This window comes from Aulostomus chinensis, chromosome 4 (assembly GCF_037954235.1).
Source record: "Aulostomus chinensis isolate RoL2024-O1b breed Wild chromosome 4, RoL_Achi_v1.0, whole genome shotgun sequence".
Lineage (NCBI taxonomy): Eukaryota > Metazoa > Chordata > Actinopteri > Syngnathiformes > Aulostomidae > Aulostomus > Aulostomus chinensis.
The window spans coordinates 21079002-21102709 of record NC_141323.1 but is presented as its reverse complement, the minus strand read 5'-3'; the positions used below and the strand labels follow the sequence as shown (position 1 = coordinate 21102709).

At 44.6% G+C, this 23708-nt stretch overlaps 6 non-coding genes across 6 annotated transcripts; 1 reads left to right on the top strand and 5 right to left on the bottom strand.

Moving 5' to 3' along the window:
• Nucleotides 1-2372: 2372 nt before the first annotated feature.
• trnak-uuu (transfer RNA lysine (anticodon UUU)) lies at nucleotides 2373-2445 on the bottom strand. Its single transcript has one exon. It is a non-coding gene; the product is annotated as a tRNA-Lys (tRNA).
• A 243-nt stretch (nucleotides 2446-2688) lies between these two features.
• Nucleotides 2689-2761, bottom strand: trnaf-gaa (transfer RNA phenylalanine (anticodon GAA)). The gene has a single exon. It is a non-coding gene; the product is annotated as a tRNA-Phe (tRNA).
• Nucleotides 2762-5793: 3032 nt separating this feature from the next.
• trnaf-gaa (transfer RNA phenylalanine (anticodon GAA)) lies at nucleotides 5794-5866 on the top strand. Its single transcript has one exon. It is a non-coding gene; the product is annotated as a tRNA-Phe (tRNA).
• Nucleotides 5867-13351: 7485 nt separating this feature from the next.
• On the bottom strand, nucleotides 13352-13424 carry trnak-uuu (transfer RNA lysine (anticodon UUU)). The gene has a single exon. It is a non-coding gene; the product is annotated as a tRNA-Lys (tRNA).
• Nucleotides 13425-13667: 243 nt separating this feature from the next.
• Nucleotides 13668-13740, bottom strand: trnaf-gaa (transfer RNA phenylalanine (anticodon GAA)). The gene has a single exon. It is a non-coding gene; the product is annotated as a tRNA-Phe (tRNA).
• Nucleotides 13741-16154: 2414 nt separating this feature from the next.
• trnas-aga (transfer RNA serine (anticodon AGA)) lies at nucleotides 16155-16236 on the bottom strand. The gene has a single exon. It is a non-coding gene; the product is annotated as a tRNA-Ser (tRNA).
• Nucleotides 16237-23708: the final 7472 nt, after the last annotated feature.

The window sequence follows — 23708 nt, the reverse complement described above, 5'->3', positions numbered from 1 at the left end:
CCAGCATCTGGAAGGTGAAGTGCTTTAATCTGACACCGTTGTGTCAACAGTTCTGAAATAAGAACAAAAATAAACAGTATTATTTCCACCTCATACTCCTGCATATATTCAAGTGAACAGGGAACACCAATTCATGCACAACTTCTCCTGTGTGTTCATCCACAGTCACTGAACAACAACCAAACCAAACAAAAGGGGGTTTGCTAGCGTGGCGTGCTGAGGTAGAAAGGAGCTGTACAAATTGAGTCCTTTTACCATTTCTTTCCTGGGTGCTTCTGGGTGCTGTCGTCACTTCCTGTGACCGTGGGAGGAAAGGGGTCCCCCTTCAGAATAAGTTTAATATCATTATGTTACTTCCTCTTCAACATGCCTTTAGCAGACCAACTCCCTGAATAGCACAGTGAGGTGGTGTGGCCGAGCGGTTTAAGGTGCTGGATGAAGACTCCAGTCTCTGAGGAGACACAACTTCTTGCATGTTGGTGCCCCATCACACACAACAGGTGCACTTGTACTCTTTTCACCTCTGACCCACAAACATTCCACCAGTGAACGTCCAGAAATTGAAGCATAAACAGTTCAGCAACAATGAATTCTTCAAATCCTCCTCTGAAATAAGAGATGAATCTTTACCTGCTGAGGCCTGCTTCAGAGAAAATTGTGAAACCTTCAACACTCACATTCCTGTTCTTGTCACAATCCTGCTCTCCTCAATCAAGGCCTGTTCAATGAATGGTAGAGCAGAGTGGAGCAGAGGAAGCATGCTGGGCCCAGAACCCAGAGGTTGATGGAACAAAACCATTCTCTGCTGAAAGAAAGGAGCAAAATAAACCTGATTGTTTTGAAATGTGAGTCTGTTAAAAAGAGGTAGAAATGGTGATGTAGTCAGTTGTCCCTTTTGTTTTATTACAGAGACCTCATTGTTAATTAAATAATTTTAATTCTTTACTTGAAGTTTCATGCTGTTTCGACTGAAAAAGGCGAGTTCCTGGAGAAGATCTTCCAGGGCGTCCAGGTTAAAGCGGTGCCCCAGCTGGCACCAGGTGCTGACCCAGGTCCTGCATGTGAGATACTGTCAGTTCTGTTCTGCCCTGCTCACAACCACAGGCTGGTGTTGAGGCCTGCAGCAACCAGGGCCCCAGTCACCAAGTGTATAAAGGCTGGTCATTGTGGCAGTGGGAGGAGTCAAAATGAAGACAGACCAATGTGAGCAGGACGTGACTGCAAAAGTAAGAAGAACTTGACCATGTTTCCTACAGTACCCAGGAGGCTTGGTAGTTGTTGAAGGAAGCTCCAAAAGCAAAGAGCAGACAGCAGGATATAAAAAGAAAAGATCCAGACAATAAAACTACAAGTAGAAACAAGAAGAAATACTAAAAGCTTTGGAAAGATACTACAAGGTTGTATATACTCCTAAAGAGGGAAAGGAAGAATTAGAATGTGGATCAGATCAGCTGATTTTAATGTTAAGTCCATCCCTCCATCCTCTTTCTATTCTTATCCTTTAAGGGTCACGAGGGGGGGGGGGGTCCCAGGTGACATTGGGCAAGAGGCAGGGTTCACCCTGGACAGGTCACCAGTCCATCAGGAGAAATGAGGTGGTCGGTATCATGCAACCTAAACTAAAACATTAGTCAGATCAAATTCAGGTTAAAGCAAGAGTCTCCAGATCAAAGTCAGAATTCCTGATGATGTCATCAGGGCTTTGACAGTACCTAGAATTCTGTCTTTGATCTCAGGTGGACATGAAAGAAACACAATTGAGGAAAGTATAAGAGAGCACATTCAGCTTCATTAGAAACACTTGAACTGTTGAACAGTAGAATTTGTTTGAAACAGTTTATAACACTTAGTGACAGGATTGAAGAGGGAAGACTTTTCTACTTTAAATTTAATTCTAACTTCCAAGTCAAGTCAAGTCAATTTTATTTATAAAGTGCCAAATCACAACAGAAGTTATCTCATGACACTTTACAAGTTTATCTCATGAGATCGGTACCCTGGAAGGTATCACCTTGATGCTTGATGTTCCTGCCTGTTAAAAGGTTTTGTCACCACTGTTGCAGGATGTGCTTGCTGATGGAGAATTGTTGGGTGTAGATTCATTGAAGGAGTTTGGTACTGGACCTGCTCTACCTGTAAAGAGTCATGAGATAACTTTTGTTGTGATTTGGCACAATATAAATAAAATTAACTTGACCAGTGTTATTTGTGGTCTTTTGTTAATTTCATGCCACATGAAATTCTTATTGGTCACTTTTCTTGCGACAGTCTCACAGTGGCAAGACAAGAACACTTCTACTTTTAATGATGACAGTTTGTTCAACACTAAACTTCATCCAGTACCATGTTGTCAAACACTGGAACATCCACAGCACCTGAACAGGGACTTGAACCCTGGACCCTCAGATTAAAAGTCTGATGCTCTACCGTCTGAGCTACTCAGGCTCTTTCTACAGTATTTAGACAGGAAAAGAAACACCTGTGAAGGTCAAACTGCTGCTTTCTTGACTTGTTCAATCCTCCATGTTAAAGTCCACCATGCTTTTGATTGGCTCTGATTCTCTGTGGCAAAATCCAACAAGAGGCTCCAAAAATGTCTTGAATGTCATAAGAATGCACAGGACAAGATGGTAGTTTCCTTCACGTCTGCAGTTCCTCCACTGGAAAGTAAAGTCAATGCTGTTCCTCTGCTGAAACCTGGGATCGGACCAGGGACCTTTAGATCTTCAGTCTAACGCTCTCCCAACTGAGCTATTTCAGCTCTGAGTGAGGGCCCTGCTTCTCTCATTTTATAATCTCTTCCACTCTCACTAGAACTTAGAGAGGATTTGAGCTTCTGAAGTCAAGACACATTGAACAGTTCTACAGGACCATTTTTGATGAATGTCTGAATCACACAAGCCTTTTTTGTTTGTCTTCTTCCCAGTTGCCTCAACATTGTGAGAGCCAATAATTCCACATCTGTACCAGACACACCTCTTGTTGGTGGTTTTTTTTGGATCTTTCTATTCTAACAGTGTCTTTTATCTTAAATATGCCACTTTCACATGAAAACATCAATAACAGGAGAATATCAATACTATTATTGCTGCTGTTGCTGTTGCTGTTGTTGGTTGTCTGTCTGTCTTCCATCCCCCTGTCTTTCTCTCTGCTTGTCTTTCACCCTCATCTTGTTCCCATCTTTTTGTCATTCTCTCCCTCCTTTCTCTCTGTCTTTTGTCTTTTCTTCTCTATATTTGTCTTCTGCTGCCCCAGGATCAGCTTCTATCACTCAGTGGTCCAGAACCATTCTGAAGCCTGATCATGAATGTGAGCAAAGCTCTTGGAACAGGCCTGCTGCCACCACAACTAAGATCCTGCAGGTCACTAGAAACTCCAGTGTCCAGCTGACAAGTGGACTTTCCTCTGATCTGTGGTGGTGCTGAGTTTAGCAAACATCTCCAACAAGAAGATGAAGGAGGCCATCAACTCCTCCAAGCTCAACATCTATATTGGCTTTACTGGGAGATCAGGAGGTCAAAGCAGATCTCCAACCTCCACCTCAGATGGTTTCTACTCACAGAGATGAGGGACCAGTTCAAACCAGTTACCTGGAGCTCCCTTAAGCCATTGTCCCGTCTCCCCCCCCCCCCCCCCACACACACACACACAGCCTGTCTTTGGTATAAAATGGTCTGTCAGGTTCTCTCACGTTGGAAGATTTCTCTGACTCCATTGTGAATAAAGAGATTCTTCATCTGACACCTGAGTCTTGATCCACTGATTCCTCTGATCCACCTCTTTCTGCTCCAACAAGGCTGACATGGATCAGGTGGGTCCATGTCATCCAATCAGTCAGTCAATCAGGTGTTTGACTGCTTGTTGGTTGTAATTCCATAGATTTTAATCTCAGGTTTTATAGAATTAATAAGAACATCTTAAAGACCTTTGTCCAACACTTGAAACTCACCTGTCTGTCGAGGCCCAACTGGCCTTTGGTAGTGAGGTGGTGGATGCATGTGAATGAAATGAGGCTCGTGTTGCTGTGAGGAGCCACTAGAGGGAGACACCTGTCGTTCCTCCCAGCTGACAATGAGGCTTCACAGCTGCATTTGAAGCTGTCCTTTATGAGTCACAACTGTCTTGAGCTCAGGAGCCAAACTCACCAAAAACACTTCATCTTGGTCATGTGGTCTGTTTGTCAGGAGATTCCAAATCCAAAATTGTTGACACACAAGAGAAGAAAACACGTCAAAGTTTGTTCATTTTTATGAATCAAACTGAAAATGAACAGAAGAGTGACAATGAAAATGGATTCAAAAATAATAAATAACAATAAATAATGAATAAATACTCAGAATTTACTGGCATTTGACTGCATTTTGTGGTTAATACGTAGATAAAAGAGTAACATATATATTCTATACATGTGAGAAACGTACATGCTTTGGACAAAAGCATTTGCTCAATGAAATTGTAGGATATTAGAATTCTATAAATATAGAATATAATTGTATAAATGCTCTCTATCACCACCCCAAAGTCTGTGCCAGGGTCTCTGGCCAGTTGTCAATGGCTCCTATCACCTGCCCAGGATGGATCAAGCTTGCTTGTCTTTGTAATTCTGCACTTATTAGAGACCTGGAAACAAAGGAATGCTGAAAAAGAGAAAATAGGACCTCACACAAATGGGCTTGTGACAGAAATTAAGATCATTTTGTGAATATCCATCCTCTACAAATGTGTGTCAATGTGGTTGTTGTGGCCGAGTGGTGAAGGCGATGGACTAGAAATCCATTAGGGTCTCCCTGCTCAGGTTGGAGTCCTGCCAACAATGTTAAACTGTTGATGTTCTATGTCAGGGTGAACGTCATACCTGTGCCTGATTCAGTGTGGTGGCTCATACCTGAATTTATCCAAACCAGCTAACTTCTTAACGCCAATCTACACAGTTTCAATCATACAAACCTCAAACTGCAGTAAGAAATTTTCAATTCTCTCATCCACCAACAATCCTCATCAATAAAATCTGGAAGATGGAACCGCAGAAAGTCTGCGGGAGAACGTAGACGAGTGCTGCCACCGACCCGTCATGGGGAAGACCGGTAACGTGGCTAAACATCAGGAGTCATGAGTTTGCTCAAAAATAATGACTTGGAGTGAGTTCAATGAGTTCATAGCCAACAATTCTCCATCAGCAAGCACATCCTGCAAAAGCAATGATGACAATTTTCCTTTTAAAAAGCAGGAACGTTGCGCAGATCCAGGATCAGTGGGAACGGCTGTTTGCTTTAAACGGTTGGGGGGGAAGAGTCGATTTATTGTCGAGTCAATGTTATTTATATTGTGCCAAATCACAAAAAAAGTTATCTCAAGACACTTGACAGGTAAAGCAGGTCTAGAACCACACTCCTTCAATGAATTCACGTATGTGAAGATATTCAACTGATGTGACAAATTCTCATGACAATGAGTCCAGAGAGCCTGTCAGCGTTGACATTCCCCTGGTGTCAGTGAAGTCATGTCAACGAACCTGGGGCCTGTAGTTGGTGTCCATCCTTGATATCCTCCAAACAGGTCATCAAACTTGGTCCTCGTCAGTTTGAAGGACAGCTGGAAACGGCCTTCGTCCAGGCACAGTTTTTGGAGAAAGCGAGTTAAGAAGTTTAGAGTTCCAAGAAGCTTCTTCAGTTCGTTCAGTTTGGTCCTGTAGAACTGTTCAATGTGTCATGACTTCAGAAGCTCAAATCCTCTCTAAGTTCAAGTGAGAGTGGAAGAGATTATAAAATGAGAGAAGCAGGGCCCTCACTCAGAGCTGAAATAGCTCAGTTGGGAGAGCGTTAGACTGAAGATCTAAAGGTCCCTGGTCCGATCCCAGGTTTCAGCAGAGGAACAGCATTGACTTTACTTTCCAGTGGAGGAACTGCAGACATGAAGGAAACTACCATCTTGTCCTGTGCATTCTAATAACATTCAAGACATTTTTGGAGCCTCTTGTTGGATTTTGCCACAGAGAATCAGAGCCAATCAAAAGCATGGTGGACTTGAACATGGAGGATTGAACAAGTCAAGAAAGCAGCAGTTTGACCTTCACAGGTGTTTCTTTTCCTGTCTAAATGCTGCAGCGAGAGCCTGAGTAGCACAGACGGTAGAGCATCAGCCTTTTAATCTGAGGGTCCAGGGTTCAAGTCCCTGTTCAGGTGCTGTGGTTGTTCCAGTGTTTGACAACATGGTACTGGATGAAGTTTAGTGTTGAACAAACTGTCATCACCAAAAGTAGAAGTGTTCTTGTCTTGAGACTGTTCCTGCAGGTCAAATGTGAAGAACCGGCAACCCCCATCTTGCAAAAAGTTAAATTTTTCTAACTGTTCAATTGGAAAGTATTTTCAGATTGAAGAAGTGATCAAGAGAAACAGGAAAATCCCTCGAAACACAGCAAACTCCATCCATCAATCCATTTTCTACAGATTTTCCTGTTCAGGGTCTCAGAGGGAACTGCAGCCTGTCCCAGCAGCCTCAGTACAAGAGGAGGGGTTCACCCTGGACAGGTCGCCAGTCCATCACAGGGCCAGGTGAAAGTGCCAACCACTGCACTGCCCCTACTAGTCGTCTACATATCAGTGTTCTCAGTATTGCACTGACATTCACATCAGTATTGTGCTTATATTTTATTTCCTGGCTCTTCAAGCCTCCTATTATGCTGAAGTTGATTGCTTCAGTGACCAGGAGACGTTATCATTGGCAGCTAGTTTACTATTATTGCTGCTGCTGTTGCTGTTGTTTGTTGTGTGTCTGTCTTCCATCCCCCTGTCCCTCTGTCTTTCTCTCTGCTTGTCTTTCTCCCTCATCTTGTTCCCATCTTTTTGTCATTCTCTCCCTCCTTTCTCTCTGTCTTTTGTCTTTTCTTCTCTATATTTGTCTTCTGCTGTCTGTCCTGTCCTGCTCTGTTTCAACAACCAACCAGTCAAAGCAGACGTCCGGTTAAAAAAATTATCATAAAAGAACTCTTGATTTGATTTGGCTTGAGACATGAAGAAGATAGGATTTTTTTTACTCTTAATTTTAGAAGCATTTACAGATTCATGTAAAGATCATCAATCAGTGTAGTATTTCAGACAGACTTCTGGTCCGTGAGGACGAGGAATCCAGCACAGATCCACAGAACTCCAACTGCCATCTTTGATGATTCCTTTACAGTCTGTAGGGTGGAGAGATCCTCCTGAGTGTGGCTTTGAATTTTTGTCTGTGGATGTGTTAACCCTGTCATGGACTGGTGACCTGTCCAGGGTGAACACGGCCTGTCGCCCAAAAGCTGCTTGGATAGGCTCCACCCCCTCCATGACCCTGAACAGGATAAGCAGAAGAAAATGGATAGAAGTCATGACACATTGAACAGTTCTACAGGACCATTTTTGATGAATGTCTGAATCACACAAGCCTTTTTTGTTTGTCTTCTTCCCAGTTGCCTCAACATTGTGAGAGCCAATAATTCCACATCTGTACCAGACACACCTCTTGTTGGTGGGTTTATGGATCTTTCTGTTCTAACAGTGTCTTTTATCTTGCTTTTATCTTTTATCTTTTATCTGTGGATGTTCCACTTCAGAATTCAGAGTAAGGACCAGGAGGATGGGACACAATAATAGATAGGAGTAAATGTGGAGTCTGCATTCTTTTCTAGAATGTGTGGCCAAGTGACATCACTGACATGAATGGATGACTTCAGTCACATGACTGGATGACTTCAGTCACATGACTGGATGACTTCAGTCACATGACTGGATGACAGTGTAGATTCCAATGTAGAGGTTGGGGAAATAGTCTCTGAGAATCCAGCTTGAACCAACGCCCTCTTTTTTCTTCAAAAACCCAAACAGCGACCATCAGTCTCCCTCCAATCCTGTACTTGGGTTCAATGTTGCTGTTCCATTTTGCAGCAGTAGGTGTCGCTGTGATACCAGGTTCAGTTCAAGATTCCCAACTCCAGCTCATGTTGGTGACCTCAGTGGCAGGGGAAAATGACGCTTCAGTGGATCATGTGGATCAACTCATGTCTGTCCTCACTGCTCCACAGGTCTGTCAAATGTTCTGTAAAATAGTTTGACCACAGCAGAGATGCTAGATTAGGAGTTGATGGGAGTTGTTGCAGATACCAGTGTCCAAAGTCCAGCTTGAACCCAGTTTGTGCACTTATTTGTCAAGCTAGCAGAGATTCTTTTCACTGCCAAGCTAAAGTGACTTCTGTCAACAAAGGTAAACATACAAAAGGATATTTCTACTGTCAGTTCAAGATTTTTATCAAACTCCTTTTTCATAGCTTCAACCTTCCTCTTGTGTTAGCTTTCTGTTCCCATCTCTTTAGTTAACGGGTCAGTTTTGACCCACATCTTCAATCAGCTGTCAAATAAACTAAAAACAATTTTCTATCATCCAAGTTTTTTCCCAAGTTTTTTCAGTTAAAAAATGATCAAATGAACCTCAAGAAAATAATAGAAATATACAAATGTTGTTGTGTTTGCTGACCATTACTGAGGGGTGTTAGAACACATCTCTGACATGGATTGGTTTTATTTATTGTTTCATTTTAATATTATTAACTATTGTAACATCCATGGTGTTATGGGTCAGTTTAGACCCACATATATTTACTTCAACAAAAAGGAAAAAAAGTGTCTTTTTCAGCAACAGAATTTTAATACAAACACAAAATGAAAAGCAGAACAGGCCAGAACCCAAAATATGGATTTGCAAGGTCAAACAAACAACAACCAGTCAAGCAAATCAAACCAACAGAAACCAACTACTGGTTCAAAACCAGTAAAAAACAAAAACAGAGGAAAAGTCTCTGTGTGTAAGAACATGCATGTGTATGTGTGTGTGTTTCGATGCGTGCGTGTCAAAACCTGACACACTTTTTTTTGGACAACATGAGCCAACAGTGGTGGTGTCTGTCAAAGAGGTGGAGCTCTGTCCTTCACCTGCAAGATTTCAGCAGGCAGTTCAGGTCCAGTTTTCTTCACTGTGCCACCATGAAAAGTTTCCTCCTGAGAAGTCCTTGTCCAAGGTCATAGCTGGTAAAAGAATTGTCACCAGTGACATTGGGACCCTGCAGGGGGGGGGGCCCTGGGCTCTGGTGCCGGGGATTCGCGCTGGTCCCCCGGTGGGGTCCTGCGGTGGGGTCCTGCGGTGGGGGGGCTGTGGTCGCCAGGTCACCGGGCACTGGCGGGGCGTGCTGGGGCCTGCCGTGGTGGCTGGGGCATATTTGCCCCCAGACGATGGGAGGAGGGTGGGGAAGGAAGGTTAGGTGGGGTTTGACTGGGAGGGGGGTCGGGGGGGGGAGGGGGAGGGGGGTCGGGAGGGAGGGAGGTAAGGGGCTGGAGAGTGAGGTAGAGGTGGATTGCCTGGCGCCTGGGACTTGCTGGCCTGGGGCCCTGCCGCTCCCCCGGGGGGGGGGGGGGGTCGCACCCACATTTGGGAGGGGTTTGCTAACCTCGGCCCATCCTCGGGCGGGCTGGGCCCTGGCGCGGTGTCCTGGACTGCCGCCACTCCGGACAAAGGGAGGATGCTGGGGGACATCTGAGGGATGGGGGCTGACCTCCTTGATGCTGATCGAACTGGGGGCCCTGACCACGGGCTGCTGGCTGGGGGTTCAGCTGTGCACTGGGGGCCTGGGCCCTCCCTGCCCTTGCACTGCACGGTGGTGGGCCCTCTGCCCGGATCTCCGGACAGTGCCCCTTGGTGCTCCTATCTGACCCCTGGACCAGGGAGGCTAGACTCCCTGTCGGCTGGTTGCAGTGGTGATGGGGTGGTCAGCGGGGCCAGTCTGGAAGTTGGCCCCCTGCAGGTCTGGCCCATTCCTCAGCTCCTCTCATTGCCTCTCTGTCCCATCACATCACATCTTATGTATCACTAGGCCTTGAGGGGCTGGACCCCCCAATTTTAATCACATCGTAGACATTTAGGGCTTGGGGGAGTGCATGAGGATGTACTGGGAAACTCTGCCGTCTGCAACCGGCGGGACTCCCATGCCCTGGGTGCCTCCGCCAATTTTAACTACATTCTAGTCATCCACATCATCACATCTACATTCCCATGCACAACACGCACCCTGCACCATGTTGGGATGGGGGGGCAGCTGGGGCAGGGAGTGGGTCCAGTGCTGCCTCCTTTGCTAACTGCACCATTGCAGGCCTGGGGGCCTGGCCGGGGCTCTTTGGGGGAGGTGGTCCTCTGTTGTGGGCCTGGTCGTTGTGGTGGGCTGTGGCTGCCCCGCCTGGGTGTGGGGTGTGGGTGGGTGTCGGCCTCGCCGCTGGCGGACCTCTTGGGGGGCTCTGGTCGGGTCTCGGGCCAGAGGGGCCCTGTGCCCCTGGGCTCTGCTCATGCTGTGTGTGTGTGTGGGGGGGGTGCCCGGCGGGAACAGGGTCATCTCTGCCCCGTCTCTCTGTGGGTTGCTTCTGAGTGGGGGTTGCTGCTCCTATGCTTTCCTATGGGTCCTGGCATGGGTTGGGCCTGTGGCTGTTTCATGGGGAAGGGGTGGCCGGGGGCTCCCCATGTTCTGGGGGTTTCTGGGTGCTCTGGTGACCTGGTCCTGACCTACCTGCTATCCTGGACTGGGGGTGCGAATGTCCTGGCCCCTCACATCAGCTACAGCCAGCTACGCACAGCATCCAAGACAAACCGTAGCACACACACATACACATACACACGCGTATACACACGCGTATACACACATACATGCATGGAGCGCACAACTGACCCATAAACACACACTCAGACATTTATCTTAAAATTATATTAAACCAAATGGTAAGCCTGCACCGGAAATTCTGCAACCAATGTTTTTTCTTTCTTTTTCTTTTGTTGTTGTTACTTTTTCTTTGTTTGTTTATTTGGTTTTTGTTTGTTTCTTGTTAGTTTTTGTTTGTTTGTTTGTTTTGTGTTTTTTATTGTTGTTTTCTGCTATTGCTGTTGTTGTTTTTGTCTCCCCCCTCCCCCTTGTCTTCGCTGTCCTGTCCCTGTTCTCTCTTCCTGTCCACTCCTGAGCCTCAGTCCGGTAGCTTTATCAATGAACCAATACCATTCCTAATAAAATTAAACATAAATGGCGATAGGAGGAGTTTATCAGATTCCTCCTATGCAGAATAAAACTGCTTCAGTACAACAAGGCACCAGGAACACTGATGCTGCTTGCCTCAGCTACTGAACAGGACAGGTTAAAAAAAAATAAAAAAATAAAAAATAAACAGTATTATTTCCACCTCATACTCCTGCATATATTCAAGTGAACAGGGAACACAAATTCATGCTCAACATCTCCTGTGTATTCATCCACAGTCACTAAACAACAACCAAACCAAACAAAAGGGGGTTTGCTAGCGTGGCGTGCTGAGGTAGAAAGGAGCTGTACAAATTGAGTCCTTTTACCATTTCTTTCCTGGGTGCTTCTAGCGGCGCTGTCGTCACTTCCTGTGACTGCGGGAGGAAAGGGGTCCCCCTTCAGAGTAAGTTTTATATCATTGTTACTTCCTCTTCAACATGCCTTTCACAGACCAACTCACTAAAGAGCAAATTGAGGTAGTGTGGCCGAGCGGTTTAAGGGGCTGGATTAAGGCTCCAGTGTCTGAGGAGGTGTGAGTTCAAATCCCACCACTGCCATCATATCCCAGGTTACTGGAGAGGTGTGGCAGGTCTCTCACAACCTCTCTGTGGGGGAGGTGTTGGCTGCTATATTCACTCGTGGGAAGAAAATGTCCTGAACTGGAAGAGTTCTCTTCATCTTGAACTCTCCAAAACAACAATGTGCAGTAATGCTGAGCTACCTTCAAGCCAACAACATGGGCACATCCTCCCAATTTATGTAACACTGCCAGTGACCTCTGCTTCAGTGTAATGGTGACTCTCCAAACTGAAGCTGATCCAGGAGGAGACATGGAGCAGACAGGCTCTCTGATTTAATGCTGCTGTCTATTGAGAGGAACATCCCAGTTGACTCAAACAAGGCTGCTGATGTCTTCAAACCCAGGACCAGAAGAAGAATCCTCCTCTGAGTCCACAGATCTGAGCATCACTGCTCTGACAACCACGTTACCTCCTGGTTATCAGTGTGAAGTCAATGGTGAGGTAGTCAGTTGTTCCTGGTGTTTTATTCCAGAGGCCTGGTAGTTGAACACTGAATTAAATCATTTTAATTCTTTACTTGAAGTTTCATGCTGTTTTGCTGGAAATGTTTGACAACTTCTTGCATGTTGGTGCCCCATCACACACAACAGGTGCACTTGTACTCTTTTCACCTCTGACCCACAAACATTCATAGTCTTCCAGTGAACGTCCAATTATCTTCTGAAATAAATGATGAATCTTTACCTGCTGAGACTCATTATCTCTGACTGTGACTAGCATGTGCTAGCAGAATACAGCACTCCTTCTTCATTGTCTGTCTTTGTCTCTGACCAGCTCTCCTGCTCTCTTTCCTCCTACCAGTCAAAGCAGACATCTGCACCTACTGATCTTGGATCTGCTGCCTGTTCCTGCCTGGTAAAAGAAGGAACCAGCACCTGGTTCTCCAGGCTGAATTAACTCCAGGACGTTGGCCAGCCGTGTCAGTTGAAACCTTATTTGTCCAAATAGAGAAAAAATAAGTCTGATTGTTAATGAAAGATGTCATCATGGCTTTGAAACTGTGGTTGGGGACAAGCCAACAAGAGCACATTCATGGAAGAATAGCAATAAAAACAGGAAGTGTTAGTTAGCAAGAACTCACCAGTCTTTCACTATCATATTTGAGTCTAGTGGAACAAAATGGCTGCTGCTGACTGTGCTGCCTGGTGGTGGATCACTCTTCACCATCCTCACAGGCCTTGATGGAACCAGGAACCAGGATCTTCCTGGAGAAGATCTTCTAGGGGGTCCAGGTTAAAGCGGTGCCCCAGCTGGCACCAGGATCTGACCCAGGTCCTGCATGTGAGATACTGTCAGTTCTGTTCTGCCCTGCTCACAACCACAGGCTGGTGTTGAGGCCTGCAGCAACCAGGGCCCCAGTCACCAAGTGTATAAAGGCTTGTCATTGTGGCAGTGGGAGGAGTCAAAATGAAGACAGACCAATGTGAAGGAGTTTGGTACTGGACCTGCTCTACCTGTAAAGTGTCATGAGATAAGTTTTGTTGTGATTTGGCACAATATAAATAAAATTAACTTGACCAGTGTTATTTGTGGTCTTTTGTTAATTGCATGGCACATGAAATTATTTTTGGTCACTTTTCTAGTGACAGTCTCACAGTGGCAAGACAAGAACACTTCTACTTTTGATGATGACAGTTTGTTCAACACTAAACTTAATCCAGTACCATGTTGTCAACCACTGGAACATCCACAGCACCTGAACAGGGACTTGAACCCTGGACCCTCAGATTAAAAGTCTGATGCTCTACCATCTGAGCTACTCAGGTTCTTCCTACAGCATTTAGACAGGAAAAGACACACCTGTGAAGGTCAAACTGCTGCTTTCTTGACTTGTTCAATCCTCCATGTTAAAGTCCACCATGCTTTTGATTGGCTCTGATTCTCTGTGGCAAAATCCAACAAGAGGCTCCAAAAATGTCTTGAATGTCATAAGAATGCACAGGACAAGATGGTAGTTTCCTTCATGTCTGCAGTTCCTCCACTGGAAAGTAAAGTCAATGCTGTTCCTCTGCTAAAACCTGGGATCGGACCAGGGACCTTTAGATCTTCAGTCTAACGCTCTCCCAACTGAGCTATTTCAGCTCTGAGTGAGGGCCCTGCTTCTCTCATTTTATAATCTCTTCCACTCTCACTAGAACTTAGAGAGGATTTGAGCTTCTGAAGTCATGACACATTGAACAGTTCTACAGGACCATTTTTGATGAATGTCTGAATCACACAAGCCTTTTTTGTTTGTCTTCTTCCCAGATGCCTCAACATTGTGTGAGCCAATAATTCCACATCTGTACCAGACACACCTCTTGTTGGTGGGTTTTCTGGATCTTTCTGTTCTAACAGTGTCTTTTGTCTTAATTATGCCACTTTCACATGATACAAACACAAAATGAAAAGCAGAACAAGCCAGAACCCAAAATATGGATTTGCAAGGTCAAACAAACAACAACCAGTCAAGCAAATCAAACCAACAGAAACCAACTACTGGTTCCAAAACCAGTAAAAAACAAAAACAGAGGAAAAGGCTCTGTGTGCAAGAACATGCATGTGTATGTGTGTGTGTTCAGATTCGTGTGTGTCAAAAACTGACAACATGAGCCAACAGTGGTGGTGTCTGTCAAAGAGGTGGAGCTCTGTCCTTCACCTGCAAGATTTCAGCAAGCAGCTCAGGTCTAGTTTTCTTCACTGTGCCACCATGATAAGTTTCCTCCTGAGAAGTTCTTGTCCAAGGTCATAGCTGGTAAAAGAATTGTCACAGTGATACTGGGACCCTGCAGTCCAGTCGTCATATCCAGGACCACACTGGACATGGCCGTCTTTGTTTGTTTTGTTGTTGTGCAATGTGAGAGAACGTGACAGACCATTTTATACCAAAGACAGGCTCTGTGTGTGTGTGTGTGTGTGTGTGTGTGTAACCATGTTAAATTCTTTTAAATAAATATATTTCAACCTGCTATTATTTGTATGCTGTGTGATTTATGAAACCCAAGACTAACTAAGGTGTACATACTGCAACCTAAAGTATGGTAATGAGGAGAATGATGAAAAATCCACAAGGTGATCAGAAAATAATAAATGAAAAAAAAAAATCTCTGAACATGTGTGATTGAAATATGTCAGTGGGACTGGCAGAATCTGGCTTTACCACAAAGTGTCTCATTAAGAGATCTGTCACATGCGTCTGCTGTGGAGGGTCAATCTGTCTGTCCACATTCAGATCATTGATGCAAAAGCTGTGCTATGATCAAACTACTCAGGATGAAACAGACCAATGTTGACATCAAGTAGCAACTCAGCAGCTGATCAACAGAGTCCTAAGCACCAGTAGAACCTGTTAAGCGTCCCTGGGTGGGCTCGAACCACCAGCCTCTCGGTGAACAGCCGAGCGCGCTGACCGATTGAGCCACAGAGACTCTGAGTCTCCTGCTTTTCATGAAGAGTTTTCAGGCTAAATTTCAGAGTGTGAGGTCCACACTGCACATTTGAGGGAACATGAAGGACAGATGAGAGTCTGACTGTCATGGTGAAAGCCTTCAGCACTAGAACTGAAACAACCCCCACCATCTTAACCCCCCAGACCAAACATCATCGTCCAGCCTCCAACCAGAGGTCCATCAGTTATCATGGGAGCCACATGTGGAGTCTGGATTCTTTTCTAGAAAGTGACGGCAATGACAGTCCTGCCAAGTGACATCACTGGCATGAATGGATGACTTCAGTGCATCCAATTACCAAGTGCACTGCAGCAGTCCTTGTTGCTGTCTGCTGTTGTGTCACAGCAAAGTAAGGAAACAGCCTGACGGTCCTCAGGAGGAAATTCAACAACCTCCAAAGATGGAGGTGAACCTAGACCTGCTCATGTTTGCTGTCCTTGATGAACTTGGGCGGGACTCTGGTGCTGGGATGAGGTCATGGAGACGATCTGGGAGCAGTCCTGATGTTAAATGGACAAAATGTGTCAACATGAAATAAAATTGGAAACCTATTTGAAGCCTTATTTTGTATTTGATGGACATTTTTTAAATCTCTAATGACTTGTTTTAACTGAACCTACTGGATCCTGTGGTGCCTGATGAGGAGACAACTTGGGTACAAAGTTGAAGAGGAGGGTTTTTGGAGGGGAGGTGATTTTTTTTTCCAGTGTTGTAAATCAAAATAACTACAACGACATGATAGAATTTCTCAAAATGTCCTGACTAAGATGGATTCCAAACCAAGGGACTAAACCAAACCAATTCCTACTTAACCCTAAGCTCCACCTCAGTTCCAGATGAAACTGGTTGAACATGGAACCGTCCCACTTGGAACATTTCCATCACCTTCACCACCACTGGAGTATCAACAAAGATTTTGGTCAACACCAGAATGGTTGAGACAAGACAACATGCTACCAATCCTCTCTCTCTCCCTCATCATCAGCTGCTACAGCCCTTGAAAGAAAACCTTTGACACATGGACCTACAGTAGGAGCAGATTTTGTCTCCTCTGGAACAGCAGTTTAACGTTGTTGGCAGGACTCAAACCTGCGCGGGGAGACCCCAATGGATTTCTAGTCCATCGCCTTAACCACTCGGCCACAACAACTACACGCCCATGAACATGAGTAGAGGATTGATATTCAACATTTCATCTTCATCGAAGCACAGTCGATTTTTTTAATCTTCTCACAAACACAAACTATTTGTGTGTGTGTGTGTTGTTTACCAGCAAGATGAAAACTGTTGTGGTATTTGACAATTCTATTGTTTCTGAATGAAAATCCTGTGAAGGAGAATCACTGAGACATCCTAAAAATGGCTGAGGTCTGCTGAGCTGCAGCAGGTCTGAGCTGCTTTTGATGCCCAGATGATGAGGAGGCAGTGAATGTTGGGTTTGGTGGAGCTGAAAAAATGCTGCAAGTGTTGAGAGGTCTGCTGGTGTCCAGGACTTCCTCTCCAGGTCTCAGCTTCTCCCTGCAGTTCCCACAAACACCACAACAGTCCTGGAACCCCTGCAGATGGTGGAGGACCATGATGACCCCGATGCACCATCAGGCCATCAAAAACCAGTCCTGATGATCAAAAAGGTCCCTCCACTCATTCAGGGTCAACTCTAGAAGAAGCTTCTGGAACAGATGAGCAAACACACTCAACTAGAAATCATGATTTAAACGCAATGTTGATTTTTACATTTTCCTTCAATGTTTTAAAAACCATCAAAGTGGACAGAAGCCCAGATGGTCCAAACCTGTTTCCTGTCTCCTGCCATTGTGCAGAGCCTCTGTTCTGTCCTGCTGCTGTCCAGTTGTCTCTACTGAGCTCCTCTGCTGGTTCCACCTTGAAGAGTGTCTGAGCTAAAATTGAATCTTGAGGAACTTCAACCTTTGATCTAAGAGTTTTGTGTTTGATTTTAGAATTCTTTGTTTGATCTCAAAGACATGGAAGCTCAATCTGCTGTTGAGGAGGCCGTGATCCTATAGTGGTTAATACTCTGTGTTGTGGCCCCAGCAACCCCGGTTCGGCTCCAGGTCACGGCAGCATGAGACAAATTTCTTGCGTGTACTGATGGACACAAACCAAGCTGAAATTTCCCACAATGCAATAAGGTGGGGTTTGGTCAGTGTTGAGCAGGCGTCAGTCTGACAATGATGTCATATTATTTTGTTATCACTTGACCAGACCCAAAAGTAGGCTCCAGGTATCAGTTTCTTCTCAATGCTAATGTCTGCTAGCTTAGTCTGCTACTTTGATGGCTCTGACTACTAAAAGGTCCAGACCCCAGGATATGGTGGTTCCTCCCTAAACGTAGATTCTGTCAGCTCATGTTTTGAAATCAACTCACCATGAACACAAGTAGATTTCAATGGACTGCAAATGTGTCTCATTTAATGGTAAACATGTCAAATATAAATTCCATCACCTGAGGAGGTCTGCTGCTGGAATTAAGCTCCAGATATTCACAAGATATTTTATATCTTAAAATAAAGCATTTTTATATTTGATTTATTATTCATTAGCCTGCTTCATGTGGTGTGATTTTATGTGTCCTATATTAAATCGAACTTTGTAAACGATCGTCCCTGAGGATGTTGAATGATGTCAAAAAAGTGTTCTCTAAGCTCTCCTTTCCTCTAAATAGAGGAGTCTCTGCTGAGGTCGTTCCCTCTCAGAGTCCTGACGTCTATTCGGATGCACCGAGAGACTCAGGCAAACAGAAGACAAGGGCAAGTGAAGTAACCTGAAAATGAGAGGGGAGGTTCGACATCAAACTAAAACAGGAAGAACAGGACACAAATGGGATATCAAAATAAGAGAGACCATGAGACATGACCCCCCAGTTCCTGCTGCTTCCAGCTCTTTATATCGAACCCCTCGTACAGTGGTTGAGAGAGACCACAAATATTAAAGGTGTCCACATAAATGGAGAAGAACACAAGGTGGCGCTGGACGCTGATGATGTTTTAACATATTGAAGTGAGCCCCCTAACACAGGACCTGCATTAATAAAACTCTTTGAAACACTGGGAAGCTCTGCTGGATATTAATTCTCCATTCTAAAACACAGGTTCTGACCTTTAATCCCTCACCTCCAGAACACATGGAGGAAAACCTCCACCTGGATTGGGGCCAGAACTCCTTGAAGATGATAGAAGAAGATGGAACTCCATTTCCTTTCTGAGTCTGAGTCACAGGGTTGATAGAGTAAAAATAAATGTCCTACCACAAGATCTCTTTCTAGTTCCAGGACCAACTGGAGAAATTGCCTTCAAAACCGTTTCTGAATTGAACAAAATGCTTTCCAGATTTATCTTGCAGGGGAAGAAACCCAGGCTCAAATTTAAACCACACCATGAATGAGCCCCAGTTCCTGCTCTACTGGCCCACCAAAATCTGGAAAAATGTTTCCGTAAAGTCCAAATCTCAATGAATAATTTGGAATGTTAACAGGAGAATATCACTACAAGTCATTTAATGATGTGCTTTTAATCCTGGGTTCAAGCTTCATGAAATGAACCCTAGATTTAAATCCTGGATTCAAAGAGAGTAACAACTTTCTACTCACTTGTGGAAAATGGAAATTTAAAAGATTTGAAAGCCTGAGAAGAGAATATCACTGAGAAAGTCTGACTTTTTAGAATCCTCTTAGGTGAGCAATTATTTTAGAACACGACATCAGAAATGAAACAGACTTTAATGATCCAATGCTGAAAATATTTTTGGCTGCCCATCAAGAAACAAGAAAAACCTCATATCGTATGTTGTTTTCCGTTTGACCTGATTCTTGGTTGTCAACTAACTGGCTCATTGGCTTTCTTGATGGAACAACAAAAGCAAAAGTTGAAGACTTTGAATATCCAGGCCTCTGGCGTGATTCTCAGCTGTCATTTAAATTTCACATGAACTCAGTGTCCAAGCAAATATCTGGTGGGCTAAAATTACGTTTGTTGTTCTGTTGACTTTTTCCATGAGACGTCTGGAAAAGTATTATAACACAGTTCATGTTCCTCTTATTGGACTCCGCTGGTGGTTTCTATGGGAACACTGGTGACGGCCCCAGGCCTGGGGTCCTATGCAGTGTTCTGTGTGCAGGATCCTGTTGGTGGGTGTGTTTGTGTCTTTGCAGGTCTGGAGCAGCCTGGTCATTAGGCTGACTGGGAGGACCAGGCCAGTGTTCCCAGTTAGGCCTGTTTAACCCCGCCTTCCCACACATTTGTCTCCCTTTTGTGCTCAGCCGGCGTGCTGTTGTTGTCCTTTTGTTTTTCCTTGTTTTCCACCAACAACATGCGGTACACATTGACATCACATCCACACACTCACCTCCACTGCTGACACTGACTTCCACACCTTCCGCTTATTCCTTTCGAGTAAGGGTCGCGGGGGGCTGGAGCCTATCCCAGTGGCTACGGGCGAGAGGCGGGGTTCACCCTGGACAGGTCATCAGTCCATCGCAGGGCCAACATACAGAGACAAACAACCATTCACACTCACATTCAAACCTATGGTCAATTTAGAGAACCCAAGTAGCCTTGTCCCCAAATTGCATGTCTTTGGACGGTGGGAGGAAGCCGGAGTACCACAGAGAACCCACACAGGCACGGGGAGAACATGCAAACTCCACACAGAAAGATCCCGTGCCCGAGCCGGGACTCAAACCCGGAACCTTCTTGCTGTGAGGCCACAGTGCTGACCACTGCACCACCGTGCAGCCCTTCCACACCTCATATGGTTGATTATTTACTTCAATAAATGTTGATTTGCTGCTACTAGGTTTTGCTGCACCTCTGAGCCGGTCCTAACACATTCAGACATCAATCTTTGTCCTCTCAATGTCTGATATAATAGTCTTTGTAGATTTGTGCTCAGGTGTTTGGATTGAACCCATCATTATTTAATGTAGGAGTCCCAAAGTGTCAGGATTGAGGGTTGTGGATGGTGAGGGAGACTCAAACGCAGACATTTTTGGTGAACAAAACAGGGATCGTGACACAAAGACAACTCCACTGGTCAGTATTTATTTTCAAATGTGTCTGCTTGAATTTCCCTTCATACTTGAAGCAACTTTCAATTCCTTTCAGCTCACAATGCAACCTTGAGTGTAGAGATCATTTGTTTCTATATCTTCCTAGAATCAGCAAAAAAACTGGTCATCGCACATTCATATTTTCCTCAAGTTAATTTTATCATTTGGAAACCATCTTGAGGATATTTGGAGAAAGTTCAATCATTCAGCTGCAGTTACAGTGACTTACAACACTGCAAAAAATAAAAAAATCACCCCTCCACAAACACTCTTGTCCAACTTTTGTGCCCAGATTTTCTCCTCATGAGGCACCAAATCAAGTCAAGTCATTTTTATTTGTATGGAACCAAATCACAACAAAAGTTCTCTCATGACTCTTTACTAGTAGAGCAGGTCCAGCACCAAACTCCTTCAATGAATCTACACCCAACAATTCTCCATCAACAAGCACATCCTGCAACAGCGGTGATGAAAACCTTCCTTTTAACAGACAGGAATGTCGAGCAGATCCAGGATCAGTGGGGACGGCCTTCTGCTTTGTCCGGTTGTATTTAAAGCTCCATCAGATTGGAACAACCTTTCCTCCTCACTTCGGTCTCTCACTTCCTTTCTCATCTTCAAATCATCAAGCATTTTCAAACATCTTGCTCTTGTTTCTGATGCACCTCACCTTTTCTCTCCAGGATTCACTCTGTACTTGTTCTTGTTTGTTCTCTATACTGTATATATGTGGATATTTGTGTATGAATATGCATTGTGTACTTTAATGGTGCATGTAAGCAGTATTTATTTAGATGGGTGTTGAAATGTATGAGTATGGGTACACAGGCCCACTCTTATTCTGCAGTGGGATCTCTGATCATACTTTTTATAATACTGGATGGTGAGTGATGGGGTTTGGCTTTGGGGAACATTGTTGGCCTGTACCTGGGTGTATGATGTGTGTATCCTTGTCTTGAAATGTTTGGTATTTTGTTTAGAATCTACTTTTATTATTGTTGTATTGTTGGTCATTATTTGTCAGGACCCCCTCCAAAATGAGATGGTGCATCTCAAGGGGCTACCCTTGAAATAAAGAATCAAGAATGAAGGTGTATGCTTGTCTTGGTGGACCCTCTGCTCCTCAAGCTGAGTCAACAGATTCCTGTGTTGCCTGAGTCATTGTGTATGGTGGCTGGCATTCGGCGCTTTCACCGCTGCAGCTCGAGCTTGATTGGCTGTCAGGACAGGTGTTATTAAGAATGGTAGAGGTGCCAGTTTTGGCAGGACAAGTTGCTCCACATTCAGGAGATGGTGGGAATTTTAAAGGCTGGTGACAAACTCTTTCACTGTGTGGTTCAAAGTCCCTGGTTTCCTTGCAGCTTTGAACTGAGCAGGTGTTCATTCACATATCAGTCACAGGGTGACACTTTATCACAGCAGTGGACAAACATCAGCATTCATCACCCAGCAGCTCCTCTGATCAACAGAACAAGCTAAAGTATTCTGGAGAATGAGGCCATGGATCCCTCTACCTCTCACATGCTAAACTGGCACTCTACCATTGGAGCTAATTCCCCTGCTAATGAGCACAGCAGATAATGCAGCTTGACCTTCATGCATGGTTGGCTGAGCGTCACCAGTTGAAGCTTCTCTGGTTCAACAAACCCTTGGGACCAAGACACAAATTGGAACCTGTGCAGGTCTAGACCCATATTGAAGTTAGTGGAGACAATTGACTGAATGAAAAGATTTGCCCAGAGTCCAGCTGACTTTTCTGAACTGACCCCTCATTTCTGTGTGGAGTAAACATCAGAGGAGGAGGGTGCAGGTTCTGCTTTGACCTCCTGACCTCCTGGGTAAAGCAGCGTAGATGTTGAGCTTGAAGGAGTTGACGGCCTCCTTCATCTTCTCATTGGTTTGCTCAGCATCATGAAGTGTTGCTGAAATTCAACATGTCAGCTGAGGCCAGAGATTCCTGTGTTCCGTGAGTCATTGTGTATCGTCTCTGTTGTTTGAAAGCACAAAGCTGTTCCTGATGGTCCAGTGTGTCATATGTTGGGCTCCCACAGCTGTAACTGGGGTTTGAGCTCCGTTAAGGGAATGGTTTTGTGGAGAGAACGAAGCACAAGAATTGACAATTTCAGCAGGAAAGGTGACCATTGCTCCACAATGTCAGTCCCAGGGGGAATTCATGCTTCCCCCAGCATGGCCCTATGATCAACAGAAATGAACTGCCAGTGGAGATCCTCAGTAATCCAGGTCATGGTTTCTCTAGATTTCTGTGTTGTAGTCAGGACACTTGCAAATATCAGCCTCTTTCCTCCATGATCTCTCATTTTTTCTGTTCTCTCCATTTCTCCTCTTCGTTTCTATTCCTTGCTGACTGTTGTTCCTCATTTGTGGCAGAGTTCAGTCAGTGGACCAGACATTTTGCCACTACACTGTCCATCATCAGGGCATTTAACATCCAGGACTGGCTCCCAGATCATTGCCATGACCTCATCCCCTGCACCAGTGGACAGTTCATCAAGGATGGCAAACATGTGGGTCTCAATTCCCCTCCATCTTTGTAGGTTGGTTACATTTCCTCCTCGTCTTTAATACATCTTAAGTTGACATTTTTCTGTTTTTTCTTGGCTGCCAGGCTGTCTTACTTTTCAATGGCACAGCAGCAACGAGGGTTGCTATGGTGCAGTGGGTAAAATCCCTATCTATGGTCTGCAGAAATATGCTGAGTTCTTTTTTTTTAACAGAAATTCAAAGACTGACCAAGGACACCAAAGCACAGAATTTAGAGATCAAAGAAAGAAATCCAAGACGGAAAAAGAAGATCAGAAAATGGCACAGATAAATAAGATCCATGGACTCATCAGTGAAGGTTTTCTTGTGGTTCACGGTCACTTTTTGTCGTACTGGTGTGATGATGTCAGACCCTTCACATTCAGTTCAAACACTACAAAGTGCAGCGTGTGATGCAGAGGGCAGCAGCCTTGTGCTTGGTTCCGTCATGGTTCTCTGCAATTTTAGCAAACTCACCAAAGACCTCCCTGAAAGCAGGATCATTTTCCCAGAGTTCTTTTTTGACCAAGTACCAATTTGTCCCTCTTTCAAAACAACAAACAAAGATGAGATCAGATGACATGGACGATATGATATGGATGTTATTTATGGCTTTCAAACTCCAAATATTCAATTTTTTCTTCAGGGCTTTTGAGAGGTTCTGGGTAATGAATGAAAATTTAAATTGGACAGAAACGACATGCAGGGTCACTGTGTGTGTTTATGCGTGTGTGTATTTCTTGATTTATCGTGCTGGAGACCATTTCCATCATCAACACTGATCAGGAGTCCTCTTCCTCATGGGGACCAAAGACCGGCCCTGATGCAACACAACGCAGTTTGTGAGTTCTTGCATGAATTTCAGAGTCAAGGTCTGGATTGAGTTTAGTTTCAAATAAAGATTAAGATACATTTGGTTAAGATTAAGATTAAGGTTAGGCTGCACATAGAATGAAGTCGATGGAATGTTCTAATAAGAATAGCTGGGCACACCTGAGTGTGTTTGCATGCAGACT